Source organism: Canis lupus, chromosome 13, assembly GCF_011100685.1.
Source record: "Canis lupus familiaris isolate Mischka breed German Shepherd chromosome 13, alternate assembly UU_Cfam_GSD_1.0, whole genome shotgun sequence".
Classification (NCBI taxonomy): Eukaryota; Metazoa; Chordata; class Mammalia; order Carnivora; family Canidae; genus Canis; species Canis lupus.
The window spans coordinates 13,971,755-13,995,151 of NC_049234.1; the positions used below are offsets into that span (position 1 = coordinate 13,971,755).

The 23,397-nt window shown below is 35.5% G+C and overlaps 1 long non-coding RNA gene across 4 annotated transcripts in view; it reads left to right on the plus strand.

The window, feature by feature from the left end:
* Positions 1-6,985: 6,985 nt before the first annotated feature.
* Positions 6,986-23,397, plus strand: part of LOC111098529 — a 124,477-nt gene continuing 108,065 nt past the window's right edge. For 2 of the 4 annotated variants that reach the window (XR_005368567.1, XR_005368565.1), the window contains exons 1-3: positions 6,986-7,120; positions 7,473-7,571; positions 15,158-15,188. This is a non-coding gene — a long non-coding RNA (uncharacterized LOC111098529). Of the gene's footprint in view, positions 7,121-7,472; positions 7,572-15,157; positions 15,189-15,671; positions 15,721-23,397 lie in introns of those variants that run through there. The other 2 variants (XR_005368568.1, XR_005368566.1) reach the window with 2 other exon arrangements.

Here is a 23,397-nt window from a genome sequence, read left to right on the forward strand (position 1 = left end):
TTTTAGTATAGCAGCTATGTTTTAAGCATATAAACTATTAATCTAGTAGCTTCAGTCATGTTTCCTAGTTAAAATTACCTCTGTGATGGAAGAAGTGAACTCAAAGTAATGATCAATATAGATAAACCTTATTCATTTACTAAGAATTGATTTAAATTTTGTACTTATTTTAAAAAATGATAGTCCTAAGATAGAGCAGAGCCTAATCTATAAAACACACACAATTATATGATTTATATGTCATGTGAGCTATAAATAAGCTGCTATGTAAATGATAGATATCTTTCTATTTTTGTTAATCACTCAGAATGTGGAGACTTGTTTCAAAATTAGTGTTAAACACCAAAATGTATTTGCTATAAAAATAAAATTATTAATATTTTAATATCAGTTATTTAAATATAGAATATGGGCAGACATTTTATGAAAAATACTACAAACATCTGTTAGCCATCAAAGATGTGCACATTTAAAAAGAGTCTTCCTTTCTACTCCCAGGAGGTTGCTAATAATGCATAGTGGTGACAGTGTAGAGGAAAACCAGGAGTCTTGTACTAAGTGAGATGGTTCTTTCTACACAGTTTTTTGGTAGACAGCTTTGAATAATTTAGCAAAAAATATAAATATTCATACAATTTACCTAGCATTTCTTTCTCATTCTGTCCTTGAGAGATTACTCCCACAAATATATTACATCCTGAATAAACATATTCAGTGCAACTTGGAAATCATGAAATATAGAAAACAAGCAAATATTCATCATCACTGAATTAAATAAAATATGGCAGCTTTTTACAATGGAGTACTATGTCATAAGAAAAAAATGAGGTAGATGCCTATGAATGGATCTGAAGTAATTGCCAGCATGCATCCTTAGGTAAAATAAGAAAATATAAATTATAATTCTTTTATGTGGGTCAGATCTATTTCTAAATATAGAAAAATGTTGGAGGTATGTGCATTAAACAATTTTAAATATGTGCCTCAATAGTAAATTTTCACTTTTTAGAGAATATAATTCTCTATTATGAACAATTTATATTCTGTTATTTATATTCTGTATTACTTATATTTAATTTATATTCTATTTATATTTAATATATATTTAATTTATATTCTATATTATGTTATAAATGTAAACCTCTTAGATCATATTCTTAAACTCTGTTAGAACAACTTTTATAAAAATATATTTCCCTCTTCAGTGTATTAGGTCTGTTAAGAGTAATATGCATAATTCAGTTGTGGTAAAGATACTGTGAATAGGCAGTGAAAAATTATCACCAAGAAGAAGCTCTTGTCTGAAAATTTATTATTTAATTTAGTAGATTTCCTATATTTAATTATTAGTATTCATTATTGCTTTTTGTCGTATGTTGTGCATAAAAATGAATCACGTCTTCTGCCTTTGTTGTTCTCTCTCTAGCATTTAATGTAAGAGATAGAAAAGTGAGTGGACATAACTTTTTAGCAAATAGCATACTTAATTATTGTTATAGTAAATCATTGATCTTCTATGGCAACAGAGACCAACTATTCTCTCTGGGATGTAGATAGAAAGTGCTGAAATAGAATGGATGTGTTTCCCTTCATGTTTAAAGATTTCTAATTATGGCACATGCATCCTTTACATAATAAATCAACATTAAGGATAGCAATCAATACGTGGTGGTGTGCATTCATTTATTATCTCAGCAGATATTTTCTTCCAGAATGTGGTACAAAGAACACAAAAATATAATTTACTATGATTCAACAGCATAATCAAAGAAATGTGACAGTATCTCTGGCGGAAAAAAGTGGTTAGAATCAAATTTCATTTTTATTGTTACACCATTATTCCTCCGAAGCTACGTCTTTGTCTAAATACATTTAATTTGACCACGTTCTGACTTTTATCCCAGGAATTATTTCATGTCTATTAAATTTCAGGTATTTCTGAGCAAATTTAAAGAAAAATATTAGTATCTACTACATGAAAGAGTATAAACATAAACATATAATTAACCTTAGAAAAATAATAATAATTAATTCACACATTTTTACCTCATCTTGTGAAATAGACCTGTGTGTGTGGTGTATGTGTGTATGTGTGTATCACACATACTATAAGCAAGCCTTTGGAGCTGTTACTGTCTCATTCATTTGCCTGGACTCAGAAATGGTGATACTAAAACCCAAATGGATGCAAGGAAGGTGAAAAAGAATTACTCAAAATAAAATAAAATAAAATAAAATAAAAAAGAATTACTCTTGTTTAAGAGAGTAAAATATAGTGTATAGAGAACAAAGTCTTCAATTAATTTTTTCACATTACTTTGACTAAATAAGTAAATCTGCTTATTTAATTAAAGAAACATATAATCACCTTGTGCTAATTAATCATTTCATCCTTTCCTTTCTATATGTGCACATTTCTTACAGTCTCCTAGACACTTGCCACTTAGTTATAACTTTTGTGGATTACTCTTATCTCTCTCTTCCTAACTTCTTTCCCTCCAGTTACCATCTTTCTTTCCTTTCTAACTACTTTAATGTTGCTAACAACCATAAATTATTCTTCTGCTAAATACATTTTTCTACATTTTCCATTTTGTTCATGGCATTACCATCTTTCCAGTAATTCAGACTTGGCAATCAGTGTCTTATTGGTGCCTTCCTTCTTTTCCATTCAATCCATTAACTGTGAGATGCTGAGACTTATAAGCCACATTCTGTTGTCTTATATTTTTCAATCTGGTGGGAAAGGCAGACAACCAAAAAGTCACAGTGCTTTAAAACCATGCTGTATAAATATCCAAAAGCAGTGATATAACATATTCCAGAAACTCATAATTGATGTTGGGGGAAATGAGGAGAGACGAAGAGACTGAGCAGAAATCAAGGAAGGCTTTCTGGCTACTGTAGTGCCAAGTACTGGCAATTGCATATCTGAAAGATTCCTTGCTTCTCTTTTGCATTCTACCATTTAAAGGGACAATTCTAATTGAGGTTCGCATTACATGTAGAATGCAATCATCACTCCTTATCTGCAGTTTTGCTTTTTAATGGTTTCAGCTACCCACTTGTCAACCACTGGAAGCAGATATTCCTCCTTCTGAGAGATTCTCAGAATTCAATAGTAGCTTCATCATTCCCCTCACTTCATCTCATCCCATGGGCATTTTGTCATCTCACGTCATCACAAGAAAGGTGAGTATAGAACAATAAGATATTTTGAGAGAGAGAGCAAGAATGACAGAGTATATTCACATGACTTTTATTTTTTTTCTATTTTTTTATTGGAGTTCAATTTGCCAACATATAACACCCAGTGCTTGCTCATCGCGTCAAGTGCCCCCCTCAGTGCCCATCACCCAGTCACCCCAACCCCTGCCCACCTCCCCTTCCACTACCCCTTGTTCATTTCCCAGAGTTAGGAGTCTCTCATGTTCTGTCTACCACTCTGATATTTCCCACTCATTTCCCTCTCCTTCATATAACTTTCATTACAGTATACTGTTCTAATTGTTCTATTTTATTATTAGTTATTGTTCATCTCTTATGGTGCCTAATTTATAAATTAAACTGTATATATGTATATGTTGTATGTATAAAAATACAACATAGTGTAGATATAGAGTTTGGTACTTACTACCTGTGGTTTCAGCCATCCCCTGGGGGTCTTGGAACATATCCCCCAAGGATAAAGAGGCACTACTGTATATCACTGCAAAAGCAGGAACCAAAGATTCCTTTCTGCTTCTTTCTGTTTTATTCCTGTAAACTCTTTCACAGAGGTGTCAGTTGTTAGTCATCTTGGTGTTTTCTATATTTTTAGTCTTAATACTCCCCTACTAGAAAACTTGGAATGTTTTCTACTGCTCAGGGTCTATTATTCAATCCATAGACTGGCCTTATTTGTACAAGTCCAATTCACACATTCTAAGGTTGCTCTATCAAATATGGCAGTCACCAGACACATGTGGCTATTGGAATTTCAAGTTAAAGTAATTAAAATTAAATATAATTATAAATTTAGTTTCTTGGTCACACTAGCCACATTTCAAGTGTTCAAAAGCTACATGTGGCTAGTTGATACTGCATTAGATGGCACATACTGTAAATATTTTCAACCTTTCAGAAAGTTCTATTATACAATACTGATTTAATTTTTTTAAAAATTGGATTGTAAATTATTTTCTCTAGGTAACTCTTAAGTTCCTCATTTATATGACTTTGCTGCTTCTGATTTTTCTTCCTAAAATGGCTTTCCTTCTATTTCTCTTTAAACGGCATTTATCTTTCAAGATCCAGTTCAATTTCATTCAGTTTCTCCTCTATAAAATTTTCCTAATCCCTATGCCCAGAAGAGTCTTCATTACCTAATTTTCACAATTTATCAGTTTTGTTTGACATTTATCACTTTATATCTTGCATTATAGATATTTGTGTACATCTTATTTTTCTACTAGACTATATGCTCTCTAGCCACCATTTTCTACCCCTACCACATTCTTATCAAGTATTTATTAAATTATTAGATTTTAGTTGAGTTTCAGTCAGATTTTTACATGTGGTATTCATACTTACAATTTCTTTTAATCTTGAGAAAAAGGTTTGGAAAGAATACTTGGAGGATTAATATAAAATATCTGGAGGATTGTAATGTTATTACTTTTATGTATTTGAACAAAGACAAAATGCTTAAAAATATAATTAATCCATTCTCTCTCCATTAAAGAACATGTAATTACTGCAGTCTATGAGAGATTTAGGAAAATCCCTACTGGTAGAAACTAGCAGCATCTTTAAAAAAAATCAAGAAATAGGTTCAGTCAGTTTTTCATTCTACTTTGTTTTTTTCATTTTTTTTCATTCTACTTTGATTTTTTTTTCAAAATATTGATAATCCAGGTGTCTATAATGTGATTTCCAATTAAACATTTTTCTACTCACAGATGCTTTTTATCAGGTAGCCTTGTTTTTCCAGTACTTTCAACTTATTTTCAAACACATTAGTGTTCCTTCTAGATAATTTCAAACAAATTCCTAAAAATAAAGATTTCAATGATCTGATAATGTCTTAGATCATATGAACCTCAAACTCCAGTGTGTAAGAAATGTAAGTTAATTTTCTTATAACTATACCATGTCAAGCACAAGTTTTTATTTTATCACATATTACACTCATAATCAGGATGTTCACTCTTCTAGGATTTTGTTTAAGTTCTGGAGGACTTAGGAAGTCTATAACCATGGCCGGAGAAGAGTTTGGCCTTGTAGAATATCAATGCCCAGTATGTTCACTGGTATTGAAGAGATAAAAATATTGGGTTCTATTGGGGGAGAATCCCAATTTGTAGGGTCAGAGGGACTTTCCTGACCATAACTGTTTGCCTTCTGTGTCCTTTGATGGTGTCAAGGGGGTCAGAAAGTTTCTGAGAGTTACCATGTATTAGAGTATATTAGTCTCCAGTATCAATCAGAGCCATCATTGTTTGTTTATTTCCTGGAGACCAGTGAATAGTGAACCCGAGGACTCCAATCACCTCCAAAGGTCGTCACCTAGAGATAATCTTGGCCTGCATCTTATACCTGGGGGATGGGAAGCACCCACCCTGAATAGGACTTAATCCCTGAGGCTTCTGCTAGGTTAGGCAAAATATCAGGGATGGTAGGGCAAGTGGGGCAGGTCTGAACAGGTTTTAAAGCTTTCCACAGGCTGACCAACAGAGCATTGGGCTGCTGATACACCTTTTTAGGTGGTGCCCTAGCAGCAGTAAGGTCAAACCATATTTGCTTCCAGTTACTTTTATCAGATCCTCTAAAGCTGATAGGAATAGCCTTTTGGCTGAGCTTCCTCTCTGATTTGTGTCTTCCCCAGAGCCTGTACCCATTCCAGGGATTTATCAGTTTGTTCAAATGGTCAGTGGATTGCCCAACATCATAAATGTCTTGTTCCCATGACTGGAGTCACCGTGGATATCAGAGTCCAATACCAAGTGCTAGGGTCAGACTCAGAAGTATCTTGAGTTTATTCTGCAGTAAATTGGCCTAATCAGGGCCTTCAAAGATAGAGGCATAGATGGCCTGTCTCACTCCCAACTTCCTAACTCCTCTATAGACTTCCAGGGTCCCCTATGCCCAGGGAGATCCTCCTCATTGGACTAAGCCTCCCTGTAGAGTGGAATAATCAATCTACAAGGCAGTGAGCACCCTGAACTCCCTAAGGGCCATGCAGGCACTGCCAGAGGGCAGCGGGGTATGGTGATGCTGCCCATTTTCTCTGTCTCCTGCCCTTGAGAGAAAAAAGCCTCAGCTCCAAGCTACGTTAGCTGTGCTAACCATGCCTGGATGTTTTTCCTGGCATTCTGTTGAAAGTGGCAGTATTATTAGTAAGCGTAGCAGAAGTACATTCTGTCATCATGAGTATTTCCCGAACTGGGGGCTGGCGGCAGGCGGCTGGCTGAGGTTGCTGTCGCTGTGTTTTGCTTTCTGCTGTATTAGAAATCAGATGCCAGGGGCCGTTTCATCTCACTCTACTCAACCGCAACATCCCCCTTTTGCTCTCATTTTCTCGGGGATTCCACCTCTTAGAGTCTTATTCGTGCTCTGTCACAAACCCTTGGACCATGATCTGTGACAGCCTGTACCCTCCTGGCTTTACAAAAGGCACGCTAAATTCTCCAAATTAGTATCCTGCTCTCCCACCTTACCTGCCAGCCCTTAACCTAGCAGCGTAGCGAGTGCTCCCACGTCTTTCTCTCACATGAGCTCCTCCTGCCAGTTTCTCACTGGAGCTTCAGCTCCCAGCCCAGCATCGGAATCGCACAGAACTACCCGCAGCGCAGCGCAGCGCAGCCCAGCCCGCCGCACAGCCCCGGTTACCTTCTGCGCAGTGCACCCCGCGCAGGCGCAGATGCAACAAGCTCCGCGGACGAGCCGGCGTTTCCCGCGGTTCCAAACTCTCGCGATATCCATAAGTGAGGCACATCCGGGGCACTGCTCCTACCCGGAAGGTGTGAGGCCCGCCCAGGATTGCCGCGCAGGTGATACCGCTCTCCCAAGATCCAGGCTGGGTTGCCAGGTGTTGGTTCGCAACCTGGGCCCTGTATGTGGAGGCCAAGGAGGCCCAAAGGTAGGAGCAGACCACACTCTAGACTCCTAGGTGGCCGTGTTTATGAGCAGGGGAAGTTCTATACCAGGCTTGTCTTAGGCGCTGCAAGAATTGTAGTAGAAGCTTATATCGAAGTCTTCGTGGTCTCCAGTCATGTGCACCGTCAAGAAGGCCTCAAGGCATTAGTGTCTGGAGCCTGTGTCCTTGAAGATGGCCCAACACTCTGGGAATGGTGGGCAGAACGTGCATTCCGTGGACAAGGGAAGGAGTGGGGAGTGAGGAGTCTCCATTTGCCCGGGTCCAGCCCACAAGCCAGCCAGGGGTCACTTCCTCTCCATGACCTTCTCCAACACTGTATCATCTCTTCCTCCAGGTAGAATGTTGCAGATTGAGCCACTTATACAATGGGGAGGAAGATAGGAAGAGGGAAGAACGCGGCTAACAGCGAGTACCAGATGAGAATTCACCATGGGTAATCCCACTTAAACCATTGAGTAAAGTAGCACTTTATTCAGAACCGATTTTATTTTATTTTTAAAGATAGATTGATTTGAGGGACAGAGAGAGAGAGAGTGTGTGAGTGCACAAGCAGAGGAGGGGCACAAGGAGAGGGAGAAGCAGACTCCCCCTGAGCTGGGAGCCGAATGTGGGGCTGGATACTGGGACCTGGGGATCATGACCTAAGCCAAAGGCAGATGCTCAACCGAATGAGCCACCTCGGCGACTGCGACTCCAGAACCCATTTCAATCCAGGTTTCTTCACGTTGAGAACTTCCCAGCATATGTCGTAATTTCAAAGTAATCTATTGAAAGAAAGCAGACATCTGATTTTTCATTTGAGGCTCAGAGGCTAAATCTTTTGCTCAAGATCCCTGAACTAGTGAATGGAAAGGGTGATATTTGAACCCATACCTTTTATTTCCAAGTTAGGTAACATGGCTTCATTGACCTGTCCTGACTACATTGACTACATTCACTAGACAATGGTTAAATCCTTTAATTTCTCTTTATTTATAAATGCCAGTGATTTTTCAAAGATTTGTTTAGTATTCCCACCATAGAATAAAGCAAAGCTTTGTGTATTTATTCCAATATAAAATCATGCTGCTTCATTCCTAGTTTGCTGTTGCAGAAGAAACTGTCCATTTTTCAATTATAGGATTTATTACTGTAATAAGCTAGAGAGGAAAGTATATTTTCTCTGCTTTAATTTTTCTCATCACGATATAAATGTTACTTAAGGCATTGTACTTTGTGGTGGGATCCAGATTTTCATGGGTACATCCAGGCTGTTTTTTTTATTTCTTCAAAATGATGAAGTGAATTCCAACAAGATACTTTATTTTATGATGTAAAAAAGAATTCTCAATTAACCTTTAAAATTAAGTCCCACCATAGATAAGCATGTCCTTAAGTAAACTCTTGAGTGCAATGAGGAAAATTTAAAGCAGGTAAAAATATATATTATATCTAACATAAATGATATAAGAAATATTTTATCTCTGATACATATAGTGAAATCAACTCATGGGAAATAGCATTAAAAGCAGAATTAGAAATAATGTAAAATCATTTTAAGCTAAACGTAATTCTCTAAAAAATGACAAGTTGACAGTTTAAAGAGCCTCAAGCTTCATCCTGCCAATGTTCATTTCTCTTTTGCTTTTTCATTTGAAGATGCTTTTAAAAGATAGGCATCATCAAAAGTATTCCTGGCAATGCTAAGCACATCGAGAGGATAGTTTTCCTCATTTCCAAGTTTGGTTGAGTAGAGAGACTCACCTTTTTGATTTATCATTAAAGATGTGCAAATATTCATCTAAATACTGATGTCATTAGAAGGCACTTTCTAATTTTGTGAATATGTCTCTTCTCAAAATGTCTTTTTAACATTGGCATTATTGAACAAATTTATTTCTTTTGAGAGAGGAAAATCTTTTAACATAATGAGAATAACCATAAAACCAAGAGAGGCATATCTCTTGGATAAATGAAAAATAAGTAAAATATGAAATACATAAATTTGAAAAGATACGTTCATTTTGTCTATGAATTTATAAAGTAATCATTTTTATTAAAATTACTAGTTGATTCTGCAAAGAAACCTTTCTTCTGAACTAATTATTAAGTTGGATATACTTATATTTGTATATTATGGTTGCAGTATATATTTCCACCCCTTAGGTAACTTAGAGGCAGCTTATTTTCATAATAATATGAAGAGGTAGATGCTTCATCCTTGACTACAAAGAGACATTTTGAAAATGGCAGAAATTAAAAAATAAAAAGAATCAGTGGTCCCATACCACATGTTTTATCTTTAGTGTCTTGAAATGAATATTGCACAAGAGTGAAGTATATCTTCTTCCTTAAGTGAAAGTCTCCTCTTGGGATGCCTGGGTGGCTCAGTGGTTGAGCGTCTGCCTTCAGCTCAGGGTGTGATCCCAGAGTCCCAGGATAGAGTCCCACATCGAGCTTCCTGCATGGAGCCTGCTTCTCCCTCTGCTTGTGTCTCTGCCCCTTTCTCTCTCTCTCTCTAGAGAGTGTGTGTGTGTGTGTGTGTGTGTGTCTCATAAATAAATAAATAAATAAATAAATAAATAAATAAATCTTTAAAAATAAATACATTTTATCTGATAAAACGATTCTTTTTAGCATTAGTGTTTAAGCAAGTGTACTGAAATTTAAAAAAAAATAGCCAGGTAAAATTCTATTTAAAATTTTAATGCAATTTTGTTTGGGGAATTGTTTTGCACGTTTGTTGGAAGATTCATGGAAAAGCAACACAATGAATCTGTTTAAATGAATTTTATAAAAAGCAAGAAATCTACACAACAAATAGATTTATAAAACTATTTGACCAACCAATTTTAAAAAATGAATGGGTATTTTAGTTAATATTTATATTTTCTTATAAATTGCTCATAAGGTAGTATCTTTATAAATTGAAGGATAAAAAACAAAGAGTTTTGTAGTCTGGTTTACATAAAAGTAAGATCTGGGCTGGACTTTCAAAACTGTTTAGTATTCTATTGTGTTTCTAATATAAAGAGGACAGCTTCTGTGTATTTTGAAGTGCCGGAGGGCATTTTAGAATGTCTACTCCACCTCGCAGCTGGATCTGGAAGTCCACTTTGTATTTTGCATTTACCACACACACACACAAACACACACACAACAAATAATGCTTAGCATAGTATTAGCTATTATGTTAGACTTGGAACTACATCAGTAAAATGAGGAAATCTGATTATGCTCATTAGGTTAGTGGATGGGGTGATAGTAGTGCAAACAATGAATTAAAAGTTTCCTTGAAATAGAAGGTGATAGATAGATCACCATGGAAAATTAATCACAGAGCCAAGGGTAGAATCCTAATGGAAACCAAGAGAGACCAAGAGACAACATAGTTTTCATGCCCTTTAACTGTTATGTCATGGCAAGTTTGTTATAAAGGAATTTAAACTCTATAGCAAATTTAATGCTAAAGAAGGAAAAAGGAATGTAGTGGTTTGAAAAAGATATTCATGATTTTATTCATATATCTACATCTCGATTGACAGTTTAAAGTGAACTAACCAATTGAATAAATTATAAACTAATATCACTGTGATGAATCTATCAATTGCTTTGTTGCATTCAATCAAGTGCTCAAAACAAGTCACCTATCCAGATAATATTTTCTCAAGCACAAATGCTCTGGTTGAGATGTCATTTCATCTATCAATCATCTCTCTAAGTTATTTTAAATATTAATTATCTGCATTGTGAACAGTCTGGTTTCAAGATAGATATTGTGAAATGGGTAAAACCCAAATTAAAAAATATAGTAAAAGCAATGTCTAAATTTAAATAATATCTGATGAGTGTTCAGTTTCTTTCCTAATTTTCTTTCCAAGGAGTACTTTAGTTTTTGGATCACTCGGTAATTGATGGTGTATAAATTGTGTATAGGAGACAGTTGAGGCTTTCCTTAGAAACTGTATAACTTTAAATCTGTGACAGCTTCTGGAATGAGATTGAAATAATTGGCTCTAAATTCTTTCTAAGTCTTTCATAGCTAGTATATAGACAGCTGTATTTTGTTAGTTTATTAGCCATAAACCAGTTAATGTATTAAAAAACATAAAAGATAAGTTATTTATATTAATGAGCTAGAAACCACTAATTAAATCATTAAAGTAAGAGATCTTGGCACTAAGGTAAGTCATAGTGAAATATGTTGTTTATAACAGATCTACTTCTCATTCTGTACCTCACAGAAACACATTTAAAAAAAGAATAGGAAGAGGTGTAAGCTTTTCAGTTCCTTGAACTTCAGGGCTATGATGTAAAGCAACTTTACCTTCTGCCTACCTAGCATATAGTGAGCACACAATAAACACTAGCTAAAATGCATTATTTTTAATAGTGTCCTACTTTCTATCTGTTCTTTTATTCTCACTTCGTTTTCTCCATTGGTGCTTTGCTCAAGAGAACACTGAATTCTTGGGTACAATATGAAGCCTTGGGTTTGGTTCTTTTAGTAAAAAGAAAAATAAATTGCTGAGAGCTTGACTTCAGGGAGGGTATTCCCTAAGCACACATTTTTGTGAAGTCTTGGAAACCTAGGTTTCTACAGTATAAATGTAGAAGTCTATTAAGTTGTTTGGATAACAGAAGTTACTGGAGAGGGATCTAATAACCCCTATCAAAGAGTTTATTTGATAGAATTAAATAGGGCTGAGAGGAGAATTTCTCTATGTCTTTAACATCTGTTGGGACAGTTATTTCCAGTCCTTGCAAAATTATTATGTTCCATGAACTCCTGAGCTGTGATTCATTCCTAGCGAACTTAAAACATTACTCTCCTCTAGGATGTGCCTGGATTTTTAATAGACTTTTTCTCCCAAACACACACACAGACCTCAAATACATTGTCAATATTGTTTGATCAGTAAGCTGTGGAAACTTTAACTAAAACTGAGTTAAAGCAGTGTTAAGTGCGTGCCTCTTCCCATTCCATTCCTTGTGCTCCATATGCATTGTCAAATGAATAAAGCTCATGAAACCTGCAGTATTTCCAGGACTTCATGTAGCTCAGATTACAATTACTTATCACACATATTAACACATGTGGAAAATGTTTCATGGGATAGAGATAACTTTTTTTAAGTTGATCTATTCTTTAAATAAACTTTTAATTTTTAGAACAGTGTCACATTTATCAAAAAATTACAAAGACATTGTCCCCATATTATTTAGGGTATTACATTAATATGGTACATTTGTTCCAATTAACAAACTGATGTTGAGGCATCATTATTAACTTGAAGTCCACATTTTATTCAGATTTCCTCAGTTATTACCAAATATGTGTCCCTTCTCTGTTCAGTATTCCATCAAGGATACCAGATTACATTTAGTTATCCTGTCTCCCTTGGTTGACTATTGACACTTTCTCCACTTTTGCTTTTAATGATCTTGACAATTTTAAGGAATACTGGTCAGATATTTTGTAGAATGCCCCTCAGCTGAAATTTTTGTCTATGTTTTTTCTTGTGATTAGAATTGGTATATGGGTTTTGGGTCAAAAGACCATAAAAATAAAGTGCCACTTTCATCATGTTATATCAGGGGTATGTTTTAATAACATGACTTATCATTTTTTGATGATAACCTCGATAATAGGTTTCTGCACTATAAAATTATTCTTTCCCTCCTCCCTTCCATACTGTACATTTTGGAGGGAAGCACTATGTGCAACCACATGTAAGTAGCAGAGAGTTAATGCTGCAGCTCTTTTTGAGCAGTATCCAAATACGTTGTTTGGAATTCTCCTGTGTGGTAGATTTGTCTATTCTTTCTTATTTATGTAATTTTTAACTTATTCAGTCATTTATTTATAACAGTATGGACTCATGGATATTTATTTTATAACTTTTTAAATTAATCTAATATAATTTTATTCATCATTTTTACAAAAATTGTCCCAGGTTTGCCCACTGGGAACTCTTCAGCTTGGCTCCTGTGTCTCCTTGACATAGATTCTGCACTTACTATTATTATTTTTTACCACTTCCTTACTTTCTGACACTACAAAATGTTCTAAATCTTGTGTATCATCTTATGTATTTCTTTTTTTTTTTTTAAGATTTTATTTATTTATTCATGAGAGGCACAGAGAGATAGAGAGAGGCAGAGACACAGGCAGAGGGAGAAGCAGGATCCATGCAGGGAGCCCAATGTGGCACTCAATCCCGGTCTGCAGGATCACGCCCTGGGCCAAAGTCAGGCGCTAAAGTGCTGAGCCACCCAGGGATCCCATCTTATGTATTTCTTTCCATAATTTTAAAGTCAGCCATTACTTCAAAAGTGCTGGTTATTTTGTACATTTGTAATAAAATTAGATCAGTTTATTATAGTTTGTGTTCCATCCTGGGATTCCTCTGACTTCCTACATATTTATTTTTTCTCCTCTTCCTCTTCCTCTTCACATTTAGGTTCACTCTGGGGTATAAAGTTCTATGGGTTTTGACACATGTATAGTGTCATCATTCCTGAATTGTGCAGAATAGTTTAGCCTCCTCTTGTGCTTCATATATTCATCCCTACCCTCTCTGATCCTGAAGCCCTGGAAACCAATGAACTTTTTACCATCACTATTGTTTTGCTTTTTCTAAAATGATGTACAATTGGTAATTATATAGTTTACAGCCTTTTCAGACTAACTTCATTTAACTTATTATTTCAGATTATTATTTCAGATTCATTTTTCTTTATTTTTTGTGCTTTGATAACTCATGTCTTATTATGATTAAATTATGTTCCATTGTACAAATGTATAGGTGTTCCACAATTTGCTTATTCATTCATCTATTGAATGACATCTTAGTTCCTTCTGGCTTTTAGTGATTTTGAATAAAGATGCTATGAACATTCTAATACAGGTTTTCATGGGGACATAAGTTTTCAAATTATTTAGGAAATACCTGTTAGCACAACTGCTGGATCATATGGAAGGACTATGTTTAGTTTTGTAACAAAATGTTAAATTATCTTACAAAATTGCTGTCATTTTGCCTTCCCACCAAGAAGGAATGAAAATTTCTGTTGATCCACATTCTTGCTGCAACTGGTATTCTCAGTTTTAAAAATTTTAATCGGTCATAATAAGTGTGCGGTGGTATCTCACTGTTTTAATTAGTAATTCCATAATTGTATATTATGTTAAACATCTTTTTATATACTTGCTTGCTACATATGGATTTTCTTTGGTGAAATCTTTTCAATTTATTGCCCAGTTTTTTAATTTGATTTCTTATTTTTGAAATTTAAGCATTTTTTGTATATTTGGCTAGAAGTTCTGTATCAGATATGCTTTAGAAATATTTTCTCCCAATCTTTGACTATTTTTTTCTTTAAAAAAAAAAGATTTATTTATTGTATTTTAGAGCAAGAGAGAGCACAGGCAGTGGGAAGGGCAGAGGCAGAGGGAGAGGGAGAGAATCTCAAGCAGACTCTGCTAAGCACAGAGTCCAAGGAAGGGCTTCACCCTATGACTCTAAGATTGAGATCATGACCTGAGCTGAAACCAAGATTTGGATGCTTAACTAACTGAGCATCCAGGTGCCCCGTTTATTTTTTCATTCTCTTAACAGGCAGGATCTTTCATAGAGTGGATGTATTAAATTTTAAGGTATAATTTACACTTTGTTTCTTTCATGGGTTGTGTTTTTGGTATTAGCTCTAGAAATCAACCAAAGCCATATCACTTGTTACTTAGTTTTCTTCTTATGTTGTCTTCTAGTTTTAACATCTTGTGTTTACCCTTAGGCCTATGATCAATTTTTACCTAACTTTCTTGAAAAATAAAAGGTTTGTGACTTTGTTTATGTTTTTACTTAGGGACCACAAATTATTTCAGCACCATTTTTTGAAAGGATTGTCTTTTCTTCATTGAGTTGCCTTTGCTCCCTTGTTAAGGGTCAACTTACTAAATTTGTGTGAAACTATTTTTAGGCTCTATATTCTGTTGCACTGATCTATGTGTTTTTTTTTTTTTTTCTTTTTTGCCAGGGTATGCTGTCTTGATTGACGTAGTTTTACAGTAAGTATTGGAATTGAGTAATGTGAGTCAGCTTTGTTCTTTTTAGTATTAGGCTGGCTATTCTAGATATCTGACTTTCATATAAACTTTAGAATAATTTTGTTGATATCTTCCAAAGAGCTTGTTGGATTGCAGTTGTGCTGAATCTGTACATCAAGTTGAAAATAATTGGCCTAACAATAATTGAATCTTGCAATTCATGATATGTATGTCACTTATGCTTATATATATGTATTCCATACACACACATAAAACATAGAAAATTAAATCACAAGCAGTATTAATACAATAAGAATTTAAACTACTCCATATAGTTAAAAAAAAAAAAAGCAGAATGGCACAAAGTAACAGATCCTAAAGTGACACAACATAAAAATGACCTTTTACAGAAGATTATATCTTTAGATCAATAATTTCCAATTTATATAACACCTTATTTTAAGATTTTTTTAATTTTTTTTAATTTTTATTTATTTATAATAGTCACACACAGAGAGAGAGAGGCAGAGACACAGGCAGAGGGAGAAGCAGGCTCCACGCAGGGAGCCCGATGTGGGACTTGATCCCGGGATCCCAGGATCAGGCCCTGAGCTGAAGGCAGACACTTAACCACTGAGCCACCCCGGCGTCCCTGCACCTAATTTTTTTAAACACAGTCCTTTATATTCACTTTCTTTTTCCCATTTGCTTTGATGTACCATGCCACATATACTATTACAAAAATAATTTTTAAATTATAAGTCATCCCTCAGAAAGGAATCCTTTTTTTCCTTCTTCTTCTTTAAGTTCAAAAAACAGCACAGGGGATGATGGTGGAAGGGAGGGAAAACAGAATAGCAAGTTATCAGAGAGGGAGAAAAACCATGAGAGACTCTTAACTATAGAAAACTAACTAAGGGTTGCTGGAAGGGAGTGGGAGGGCGGATGGGATAATTGGTATTGGGCATTAAGAAAAGCATGTGATGTGATAAGCACTAGGTATTATATGCAACTGATGAATTATTGAACAATACATCTGAAACTAATGTATTGTTATATTGCCTAATTGAATTAAAAAATAATAATTTTAGAACTGGCTCTAAAGTCTAGAAATTGTCTGGTCCTGTGTAAGTTCGGGAAATAAGAAGAAAGGAATATGACCATTTCTAGAGAGAAAGCTAAAGACTTGCTAAATAAAAATATTTAATATCTCATTTAGAATCTCTAATAGTTAATAGGCAATAACCAGGAACCAATATAATTCAGACAAAGAAGTCTTAGAAGTTGAGTCTAAAACTTTATCTTTTCCTTTTTTTTTCCTTCTCATTTGTATCATTACTCAACTTTTATCTCAGGTAACCTTAATGTTAAATTCAAATTGCTAAAAAACTTTTGTGAATATCAATGTCTATTGTTTTTGTCTAACAAAAAAAGAAAAATGCCAGAAAATATAATTGAATTAACATGTAGGAAAATCAAAGATTTTAAAAACTATACCCCAAAGTTTCAGTAGGGTAATGACTTAGATTCACATTTTTACGATACTGTGATGTTTCACAAAATCTAATTTATGAATATCACTAATAAATTTGTCTTCTCTTCATGCTTATGTTACATTTAGATATCTCACAATGTAATTGCCTGTCACTTTAGATTCATCTCCAGAGATTTTAATATATACTTAAAAACATATTGAATAAATTCTTTTTATGGATAGATCAGTTGCAAATATTCAACATTTTGTATGAATGAATAAGGCATACCATATCTGCATGCTAGATTTTACATTCCATGGGAGCCCATTGCATGACTTTAATAGAGAAGGGCACAAAATCACTTTGGGTACATTGTTTTCTTTTTTTTTTTAATTTAATTTAATTTTTTTTTCACTTTGGGTATATTGGTAGAGAGAAGGCAGTTATGGTTTTGCCAAATATCAAAAAGTCATTGATTGTCTTATTTTGCCCTTGGTGTAGGCAGAGTAACTGCATGGAGTGACCATGAGCATATACTGACAAAATCTTCCATGAATTAGCTGTTTCAGATTTACTATCTGCTAGTGGCTTACAATACCAACGTTTTTGTTTTGCTTTTTTGTTTGTTTTGCCTTTCAAATTAGTATTTGTCTTCACGGACTTAGCAAGTCTCACAGGAGACTGACTATACCAGAAAGCATTTGTATTGCCATTCCAGATGGAGTCACTTCCATGAAATGCATGAACTCCTTAGATAGAAGGCATTCCTGACCTGCATTAGCAAAAGGTCTCAGCTGGTTTAGCATTTGTATCAAGTCTGTATCTTCTCTCATGACACTCTTGGACTCTTTTCTTCACCTTTGATCTACAGATAGATGCTTACTTTTGTCAACTCCTACTTGGTTCATCTCTTTTTTATGAAGCATTTCACCCAAACTTGAACCATCTCATACTGAATATGTATTCACCCACACTGATTCTTCCCAGCATAGAAATAGTTGCTTCAAACTATAAAAACAGGGAAATACTTTTTAAATTAAGGCTTGGTACCTAAGGGATGATTCAGATGTACTGCCACTCCATCCTCCCCTTCTCCCTTGCCCCCATTTCAATTATCTTAAACCCAGAGAAGTCATTTTCCTCTCATCAAAATTATATCAGAAATAGACATCATCATGGGTACAAGGCCATATTAATATGCTAGGAATCTTGGACTGATCAAAATGTATCAGTTCATATTTATTAAATATATATTCAGATGGTACATCTATTAGTTTTTTCCCCTTAATTGTGTGGAAATGCTTTTGCTCAATTACTTTGGAACCTAAGATAATGCCCTTCTGTTAGTGAGCAGGGGGCAGAGATCCTAATCATCTTCTAATGGGTGGGATAGTTCTGAACAACAAAGAAATTTGGTGCTCAGAACAGCAACAATGCCATAGTTGGAGAACAATTTATTCCTGGCCAGATCCCATATATGTATCTACCATATTTTAATCAGAAGTTTCAAAATGAAATAACTTTTGCCTACTCTTACAATTAAAGTTTTCTGTCTCAATTAAGTACTTTTACATTTGTACTTGGAGGCCACCTGTTCTAATTAGAAAATTATTTCTGATACTCCATCTTCTGAATACTATTATTTGTAACCCAATTAGCTTGCACAAATCACAGTGCTCCAAGGTCACTGCTCTCATTTCAGACTGTCTGTAAAAACGACAAGATTAGCTCACACATCTTAAAACAGAGTTACTCACAATTAAAAATAATACCAAGACTTTCGCTTACTTTGTCTCCTTCCTGTGATCTGACCCTCTCATCATTTTTTTCCCCTGCAGTTAAAACTGCATCAGTATGAATAAAGCACTCTCAGAGGTTTGTGTTTTGTTTTTTGTTTTTTTGTTTTTTACTCTTTCCCATATCCAATACCTCAGCAGTTTACAAAAGCATGCCTAGAAAATTGCTGCCTGCCAGGCTGGGACTTGCAAGTCCTGCAGAACTTCAGCCATTCGCAGCATCACCGTATTTACAGCACCACAGTAGCAGCTGTCTTTGGTCCAGCTATGGAGACCACGGTTTTAGTATCTGGTTCCTTGCCAGCCAGACTCCTAATCTGGTGGTTTCCTGTTTCATTTTGTTTAGTAAAACCTCAGGTGCCTCTTTTACTGAGCCAATAGAAGCCATAGGGTAATTATACATTTTGCTTACTTCATACTTTAGGGTGGGTATGTGTGTTTAACCAATTGGCCAAAGTACCAAAGAGCCTCCAGTCAAAAGACATACCACACTTTTACAGCTGTTTTTCCTAGTTCTCCAGCTATGTAGCTTTTGCTATCTGGTACCAAGTTTGGTGAAAAATATGATTGGCCCTGTTTTTCCTGGGATCATATCCTCTGGTTGTTTTCTATCTTCCCAAATCAGTATACCAGGAGTGCAATGCTGTGCATTAAACTTAATTTAGGCATCAATCTGCAGGACTTGCGTTATGAGGATGGTACCAGAAAGATGTCCAAAGGCTCAGTCAGATGACACGGGTCCTTTAAAATACACAACAAAATTGTTACTCAGAGCCTGAAAAACAAAAGCAGCCGCAGTCCAAAGGACAAGTTACTGTGACTTTCAAATCCCTGCAACAGTGCTCAGGGCCACCCTTGTAGTGCATTACTCCTTTTGCAGAGCAACTCTCTGACGTTTTTTATGGTGACAGGATATATTTCTAGATTCAAGTGAAATTTTTGCTTTCCAACCAAAATCCAACCAAAAGCTCATCTGCCAACAGCTTGAGTATTTTCAACTACTCACAAATCAGTTATATTCCCTAGTGTTTATTGTAAGTGAATCAAAGGTGGTTTTCCCAGGTGTACCATCTTTTCGTTATTCCAGGCTTTAGGCTTCCTTAAAGTCTATTCTTAAAGGTTGTTGGCTAAAGTTTCTAATTTCTAACTATCATTGAAAGGAAATTTCTTTTTATTTTTTTTAAACCACCAGCGGTTTTTTTTTTTTTTAATTTTTATTTATTTATGATAGTCACAGAGAGGGAGAGAGAGAGAGAGAGAGAGAGAGAGAGAGGCAGAGACACAGGCAGAGGGAGAAGCAGGCTCCATGCACCGGGAGCCTGACGTGGGACATGATCCCGGGTCTCCAGGATGGCGCCCTGGGCCAAAAGCAGACGCCAAACTGCTGCGCCACCCAGGGATCCCAAAAGGAAATTTCAATGGTAATTATATTCATAGTATCATTGATAGCTTTTAAAAGAGCATTACCAAAATAAAAATAATTATTGCTATACAGCACATAAATGTTACCAATTATGATATATGGCTCAGTGTGAAATGGACATTGGAGATTATGCTCTTTGAAAGTATATGTGGCACAGATACACATGTGAGATTTCTCTATAATCAAATTAGACCATTGGTAATGGGCATGTTGAACAAGATCCAAACCAAGTGAACCTCTAGAAAGAAATACCATCTGTAATATCTATAGTTTGAGACTCTTAAGTTTTCAAGTAACTATAACTGAAGTGCTATTGGACCCAAGTGGTCTTTGTAAGAAAAATTTTAGCTATATTTCTAGGTGTCTTTGAAGACACAAATTGTTTAAAAGTTGAAGTATTGGGCAGCCCTGGTGGCTCAGCGGTTTAGTGCCGCCTTTGGCCTGGGATGTGATCCTGGAGACCCGGGATCGAGTCCCGCATCGGGCTCCCTGTGTGGAGCCTGCTTTTCCCTCTGCCTGTGTCTCTGCCTCTCTCTCTCTCTGTGTCTGTAATGAATAAATAAATAAAATCTTAAAATAAAAAAGTTGAAGTATTCTTTCTGGTTGGACAACAATGTTGCTAGCATTTTCTGAACTTCCTGTTAGAATATCAGCCCTATCTCCTATTGATCTGGCAACCTTAATCTTACTTCCCTTCAGCCACCTACTCAGAATGGTTCCATCCAAAACTGTTGCCTCAAATTGTATTATTCTACTCCCAGCCTATAATGTCAAACATCTACTCTGCTTTCTTATATAATATTAGGTCATAAAGTTGTTCATTTGGGGTACGTTAGTTAGTTCTTCTCTAGGAAGTCTTCATTTATTTTTATTTAAAATTCTGCCCTCACATATATAATTATTATAGAAATTGTAAAATGGACATTCTGAGCCCATTTGTTATAAAATTTCTCTTACAGACACAAATGAAAATTTAAGTTATCCAGTGAAGTTTTACTGTTTAAAGTTTCTCAGAAGTTAGTAGGAAAAAAAAATGAAGAACTTGCATGTTTTCATACGACTCATAATGAAAATGGTAGTTTTCTATGTCTTTTTTATTGTTTTAACTCTCAAGAAATATACCTACCTTTTGGATGAGTAGACTCCTAAAGTGTTGGATGAGCTCATATTCTGGGTTCCAACAAATATTTATTGCTGTGTAACAGTCATTCCAAAGCATAACTATTTTATTTGCTTTCAATTCTGTGAGTTGACTGGATGATTCTTCTGGTAGACTTGTGTTGGTTTAGTCATGCCTGTGTATTTGGTTGGGGGTTAGGCTGGGCCGAAAGGTCTAAAAATGCCTCTTTCATATTCATTGTTTCTCCTCATGGCCTTTTTCTCTCTCTCCATATGGCTAGCTTGGGTATTTTTATAGGAAGATGAGTGCTCAGGCTTCTGGGATGGTGACTGGCTTCCAAGACAAAAGACAGATAGACCTCTTAAGAGTCAGGCGTGGAAATGAAACAGCATCACTTCAGCTTACTCAGTTGATCAAAGCAAAAAAAAAATAAATAAAATCAGATTTTATTTATTTATTCATAAGAGACACAGAGAGAGGCAGAGACATAAACAGAGGGAGAAGCAGACTCCTGGGATGGTGACTGGCTTCCAAGACAAAAGACAGATAGACCTCTTAAGAGTCAGGCGTGGAAATGAAACAGCATCACTTCAGCTTACTCAGTTGATCAAAGCAAAAAAAAATAAATAAATAAAATCAGATTTTATTTATTTATTCATAAGAGACACAGAGAGAGGCAGAGACATAAACAGAGGGAGAAGCAGACTCCCTTTGGGGTGCTGATGTGGGACTCAATCCCAGGACCCCAGGATTATGACCTGAGCCAAACGCAGACCTTCAACCAGTGAGCCACCCTGATGCCCCTGATCAAACCAAATTTTAAAGCTATCACAGAGTCAAGAGAAAAAGAAATGGACTGTATCTATCAATGGGTAGAACTGCATACATTTAGAAGGAGAAGAAGATTTGATGATAATCATCTATGGAGGCTGTCTATTACAAGGCAGTTGAAAGTTTGGTATATAATGGATCAATAAATGGCCTTTCCAATGAATGGACTAAAGTTTTTGATGATTTTGATCAATTAGGCAATTGATACATTGTGCAATAGTAGGTCAATTGCTGAGAGGAGGAAAAAATGGTATTAAGCAATTCATTAATCCACTTCTTCTAAGAAGAGAAAGGCAGTCTCCCCTTTCAGCAGCTGACCTGATACTATCAGTCAGGCCTTAGTGTTGGTAGGAGGGGCTTGGCATGCATAGCTAGGACTTTGTATTCTCTGGAAACCAGAAAATTTTACCAAATATCTTCATCAAACAAGGCCACTCCTTTACTATGAAGAATCAAGAAAAAAAACAAGACCACTCCATAATCATATCTGAACAGGGTCAAAGACATAAATATTGTCCAAACCAACAAAAGGATAATACATCCTCCTAACATGGTTGTTATGAGCCATTGCTGCTGTTTTATTAATTACATCTTACCTTTTTCTATGTAAGATGTATTACAACAACCAATCATAGAATTAATCCTACTTCCCAATGGTATCAAATCTAGAGTAAAGCCCAGCAAAACCTTGTTTCCTTTGATCTTCTCCAAAGTCACCCAGTGCAGTCCTAAATACTGTGTCGTTTCTAACACCCTCTTACTGAGATGACCATGGTTCTCCAGAATGGGTGTTTTCCCTCTCTGCCATGAGTCATAAAAACTATTTGTTTAACTACGGGTGTGTTCCTGGTGGTCTTTGACAATTAGGTCCTGACTATTCAACAGGAACAGAAGATCACAAACACCTATTATGCATCTAAGCAATGGTAGGCATTAAAGATGCTGTAGACAATGTACTTTGTATTTTCTTTTTTTTTTTTTTTTTTTTTTTTGTACTTCGTATTTTCAAGAAGCTTATAGTTGCATGGGATGGAGAACAGGAAAATGAGCAATTTCACTATAGCATGATACAAGCCTTAATAAGAGTTTTTAAGAAAGGCTCCTAAATACTGTCAAGTGTCAATAAGAAAGTTACACGGTTAAACAAAAGTACTGAAATGATAAATTCCGGTTTTAAATATACTAATTGATTTTTTCATCCCATCAACATTCTTACAGATTCAACCTTGGGATACTAAGGGAGTAGGTGGAGATTAGTGGCGTGGGTGTCTCATGTTTCTCTACATAATTATGCATCTGTCTGGTTACATTGTGTCTGAGGATTTACTTTTCTTATAATTAGGGTTTGTATTATGAAGTGGTGTTTATTTTGTTCTCCTTGACTATGTTTGATAATAGAATAGTTTGTGTTACTCAATGTTTAGTTCTAGCTTATTGTGTCAGTAGCACCTCCTGAGTCATTCTTATTGGTTTTTTAATTAATCAAGATTTAGAAAGCATGAATAGATTTAAATTGTCAGCCTAAGGTTGTTGTTGTTGTTGTTGTTGTTTTTTTCTGTTGTGGATGTTGCTTCCTTCTTAGAAC